Raw genomic sequence first — 5,944 nt, 5'->3', positions numbered from 1 at the left:
GGGACGCGTGAAATTCCGGGGGGTACCGAGAATACCATTTTTATGGATTCGAACAGGAAAGTTTTGTTGTAACAAGTGTTAGGCAACATTGCAATCGTAAAATCAAGTAATCTGTGGCATCCATATTTAAGTTCAAATTTGAAATAAAGCTGATAATGATACATCTATTATAATACTAAATTTTTCTTAAGTTCTGTAAATCTTGAATGAGCATCTCAAGAGGTAAGCCAAAACAGCATTGGTCAATTAACTTCAATACTTAAAAACTTAAAAAGAAAATTCATCGGTGTATTGTGGCAAGGGAATCAATCATTTCGGAGCTGAAGGTAATGGGCAACTCTATTTAGCGCTGAACGTTACAAAAATACAGGTAGGTTCGTAGCAAAAGTGAGTCCACACTGAAATCTACAAAGTACAAATGTATTCGAAAACCTGTCTAATAAAAAACTAAGGATAGCTGTGTTAAATTTAAACGTTCATGTTTAACTTTTTGATATACAAATTTTTGGTCATTATTCGTGTAAAATTCATGTTTAGCAACAATCAAGCAAAAAACTCAATAGCAAGACCCCCTGGCAAGAAGGAAGCTGTTACCATTGGTAATGCTGAGACGAATGAAAACGAGATAAGCAGCTAACTTCGATTCTATTCAATCCGACATAGGACCTGTAAATCAACAGAAATGAATTCGTTGCACAATGATCCTTAATTTTTAATAAATTGACAACACATTTTGTTAAGTAGTATATTCTGTTGAATTCTTTGCTGCATGTTATTTCGATAAAATCAGTTCTTTCCTGTTATTGAGCATCTCAACGAAACGGCGGGTGCCTCTTTCCACCAGCCCGCTCCGTAAAGGAGAACTACAGAGAGACAAGTCCATTGCAGACTTGGGGTGGGGGGCTTGAGCCTTCCCTGAAAAAGATCTGATAGCACACTTGGGAACCAGTTAAATGTGTTATCAATTTATAAGGCTTAATTTTCCGCGCATAAAATTGTCTTTCGCGACGTGCTGTCCTAAGAATTTTCAGTGTCATACATAGAACTTAGTGTTAAAGGTTATCTAGCCTGCGTCACAGACCATTACCACTCTCCTCCTTGGTGGTGATGTTATCGTGAAGTCCGGGTCAAATATAGTAGTTTGAGACCAATCCACAGGGGGGAAGGGGGGAGGGGACCTCAGAAAAAAGTAACGGCCAGTAAGGTGCGCTCTTCGCTAACGGCTATAGATAGACGTGTGATGAATTATAGATTTAATTATAAAAAGATGTAAACATTATAAGTTGCAGAAGAAATGTAGATGATTCAACAAGGGTATGTGGAAGATTCTGTAAAATGTTGCTTAAATCGATTCTCAGGACCTTTTAAAAGGCAGAGGATGGCCAATAAATGATGCGCCGTAAATCGGTTAAATCTTTCCTTCTTTTCTTTCGATAAAATCGTCCCGGCAGCCACATAACTTGCATGCTAACAAAGGCATAATAATTAATGCGTGCCATGGGCATAATCTTTCACAAGAACTATCCCAGAGGTCTCTCAAAACTGATATATCTCCTATAAATATCTCAAAACGACTAAGAGCAAAACGAAGGGTATGATAGGGGCTCCTATATATTCTGAAAACAATAGACATACGTAAATGAAACGGTGAAAGGAAGTAATTTACTTAGTAACGAGCGGGGTAGGGTAGCGTGATATCCTTAAATACTGGGTTGCTATGGCGATCTCCTTAACATGCTGATAATTGACGTAGGTATGAATTTAGTTATAGTAATACAAAGATTATCCTAATACACGTGATAGAAAAATGCGGAACGAGCAAGGAAAATTAAAGGTAAACAAGAGTGATTAGGTAAGGAAAATCAAACGAATGGACTAGAGAGAAAGGCCTAAAATTAGCAGTATTACAATTCGGAAGGAGATATCGGGGCCCATTTGAGCTGTGGTAGGCCAAAAGATAAGGCAATTGATGAGAAAAATTCCAAGAAAGTTGGAGAAAATATACATGGTTATGGTAATGACGGTAAAAGGCAGCGGGTGTTTTGTCATGTTTGCTTTAGTGCCCGTGCTGCATTAACCACAAGACACACTGGGGACTGTGCCCACGACCCAAAGAAGGGCCCAAAATTTTCTGAAATGGTCAGATTTTTATGAAAAGTATATAACGACACATGATCAAAATCCAATTTTTGGCAAACTTATTTATTTCTTGCCCATCTGCAGCCATTATCACTGGGGTGGAGGCGAGAATTCAAAAAATGAAGAAATGTACACACTATATCTCATGTGCCGCCTATTCGATCAATTTGATTGGTAACCGAGAGCTGAATGCTGCCTCAAGTTGTTGCTTCTTCTTTTCATTGGTTGAGAAAGTGTATGTTTATTTTTCTGCTTGCACATAATGCTGGAGTATTCTTAAGAAACGTTATATGCAAAAGCAGTTAGTTAAAATGCTAAAAATTGTTCGAGATAAGGCAAATAAAAGATTGCTAACCGATTGGCTTGTTCATAAGCCATGGACATAAGCCATGGTCAAATAACCAAACTGAAAAAGAGTCTGTACTAACGTGACCAAAAGCAGCCAATTTTACACGTTTAACAGATTTCGCACATTTACACGTTTTTTACAACGCTCATTTTCAAGGCACGGCCCAAGAGGCGTATTCGATTTTAAAAATCAAAACTTGCTGGTTAAATGCTTCACTAGAAAGGAAACTAAAGAGATAACTCAACTACAAAGGAAAAGAATGGACCAATAAGTATTTACCTTCAAAAAGCAAAATATTTGAAAGAGTCAAGTATACAAAAAACCTTCACTTACATGAAAAATATACTATTTCCTCTACTATGTAGAGGGAAATAGTACCCAACATGCACTTCTGCGTCTTGTTGAGAATCGAAAAGCGTGCCTTGGTGAGAAACTGATTGCTGGTACTATTAAGATGGGCTTTTGACCCACGGGTTGGGGGGAATAGGAGGGGGACTAGTCCTCCTCCCACTTTTTTAGAAAGTTGGTCCTTGAGTTTCCTGCAAACCCGATGAGAAGTCTTTTATTAGTAGCACTTGATTATAGGTCTTTTCATGATTTTTACACACGTAAAATTTCTAATATCAATACTCTGAAAATAAGTTTCAGGCAAAAGTGTTCATTGCCAACGGTAAATTAAATGCCAGCTCTTGGAAGACAAGAGGTGTTTCCTGAGGAAAAAATGCTTCTCGCGGGAAAAGGGGGTGGCAAAAAAAGGCGTGTTCCCGAACCCCCTTTGCCCCTCCCACATATCCCGGGCTGGAGCCGCCACTGATTGACTGCTTACCACATTAGCAAGTAAGTGCAAAATTACATGCATATTTTACCTTCAAGGCAGGGCTCAAAGAGTAAAATTCTAACTACAGTTAATGGAAAGATATAAACAAAGGAGTCCAACAGTGATCCGTTTTAGGGTCATTGTTTTTCAATATTTTCCAAAATGATATCATTCTATTTATAAACAAAAGTGAAATATGTAATTATACTCATGGCAACACAATCTGATGACAACACAATATGAATAAAAGGGCAAACAATTAGTGCTATCACCCAACTACGTAAATTCTGAGGTAATACTCTAAACAGCTGGTTCAGAGATTACGGCTTGCTTCTTGAAAAAGAAAAATGGAAAGATGTGATTAAAGAGCCTTGAAAGGCAGCGTTTGGAGAGAGTGAACGAGGATCGTTTAATCAGATAAACTGATTAAGAAGAATTAATTGGCGTAGTACTTGACAATCATCTAAAGTTTGATCATCACATGAAAAAGATTTTGTAATGAAGCGGGAAAGAAGATAAGTGCCTTTTCAAGAATATCACCTTCAGATGAAGAGAAATTAAAACTATTAACGAAATCGTTTATCACTACCTATGTTGATTACTGTGCCATTGTTTGAATGTTTTGTAGCCAAAAAATGAACAATATAATCAACAATTTTCACAAAAGAGCCCTGAGGATTGCAAATAATGACTATGGTTCTACTTTTGGAGCTCTTCTTATTAAAGATAATACATCAACAAAACCTGGAGAGACTAGCCATTGAAATGTATAAAACTAAAAGTAACCAAGACCCAGTTTTTGAATGGTATTTTCCCTATATAGTTAATACGTCCCTATATAGCCTAAAAAATGAGCCACTCGCTACTAAGAAGGCTCAAACAGTTTTTTACGGAATTGAAAAACAGTGTCTTACAATTATAATCAGATTTGGAATAACATTACAGCTGCCTATACCAAAAGCAACAGATGGAGAACAACTCAAGAAACGTGATTCTATTCAATTGCGCGTTCGTACTTCTCTTCATGCGTCATTACAAGGGGCGTAGCTAGCAGGGGGGTGTAAGGTGTGTGACATCCTTCTTTCTTCGTGAGTTTATCAGTAATTCTTCAGTTGGGCTACAAAATCCTGAGTTTGTCAGGAAAATCGTCTATTGGTAGGTGAAATAGCACCTTAATTGTTCTTCATCTATTTCTTCTTCGGTAAAATCTTACTTTTGATAGCCCTCCACCCCCTTAGTCTGTATTGTTAAGCTTCGCTGACTCATTTGTCATACATATTTGTTGATAGTTGTGCACCAAATCAATTCTACACTTCCCTTGAACTCTAAAAGAGCATTGACATAAAATGTGGGCGATGTTGCGTATAAAGCTGATTTTGCTTTGCACATACACAAGGACAAAGAGCTAGATTTGGAGGCAAATCCGTTTTTTCCTTTTTCATTGTTCTATTCACTGAACAACACCTCCTTTTACGTATTTGCCTGATGTAAGAGAGCTAGGCCTAGAACAACAGGTGTTACCAGAAGACCATCAATGTTAAACTAAACAGTCGTAAATTACTTTCTGTGTGATGAATAGCTTCATTATGTAGGCGGCAGGATTGCAATGTGGCCCCGATTAATGTTTACTAGTTTAGGCCAATTACTTCCTTCCAGTTACCTCCATAACATTATTTAAGCCTCCAATATCTCGACGATCAGTCAACCACATCTTTGCTTTTTTCAATGGCTTTTTAACGCTTCTTCTGGGATATATGTCATATTCTCAACAAGGTTCGGATATTAACTTTCGTCGCTAGAATCGAAAGTATCCTCCATCCTTTTCACTTCCTGTACCCAGGGTAAAAATAATTTACCTTTCTTAGGTAATCTTAAAAATAAATTGAAAAAAGTTTTCTGGTGGATATTGAATATGAGAGCCCCTAGCAAGAACCATTGTGGAACACCAATGGTAGTGTTTCTTCGTTAATTCAGTGTGTTGTTGAAATAGACGCAATTGTTTCATCTGATTAAATATCAATGCTTTGGGAAAAGCAGTTCTGTCGAATCCAAGAGGCTTCAGCATGGCCACAAAAAGCCTTCGGAAAGGAATGGCTTTGGCGATTCCTAATTCCAAAAAATATCCATTCCGGTTTCCTCGAAAAACATATGGGGCGTGTGACAGCTCACTTAGAAAATATTTCATTGCAAAAACGAGGAACTTCTTGCCATGTAAGGATGCCATGTTGGCAGAATTTTAGGTGTGTGAGAGTCATGGTTCAGGGGTTATTCTAAGAAAAATTAACAACACCACATTGGTCATTTTTTAAGCTTTTCAACGCCACTGTTGATAAAATACCAAAAACAACGGTAGTATAAGAACCAGTGTCCTAAGAAAATTAGTCTTTCTTTTGTCTTCAATGTTAGCATTGGCGTTGTAGACTTTAAATTTTGACGGGATATAGAAGGTGGTGTGGTTTTACCCAATAAGGATGAAAATACTCAAAAAGCAGTAGCACTTGACCCGGATAGCGGAGCACAACCCCCTAGAATCTATGCACATGAGTGGTAGGAAATTGAGAAACCCTAAAAACCTTGTTAGACAAATAGACAGGCAGCAAAGGGCACCAAAAATGCCTGTATCAGAGACATATCAAAGT

This window comes from Rhopilema esculentum, chromosome 21 (genome assembly GCF_057945365.1).
Source record: "Rhopilema esculentum isolate cy_ngs chromosome 21, ASM5794536v1, whole genome shotgun sequence".
Taxonomy (NCBI): Eukaryota; Metazoa; Cnidaria; class Scyphozoa; order Rhizostomeae; family Rhizostomatidae; genus Rhopilema; species Rhopilema esculentum.
The sequence above is the reverse complement of the archived record's forward strand: the minus strand, read 5'-3'. Positions refer to the sequence as shown.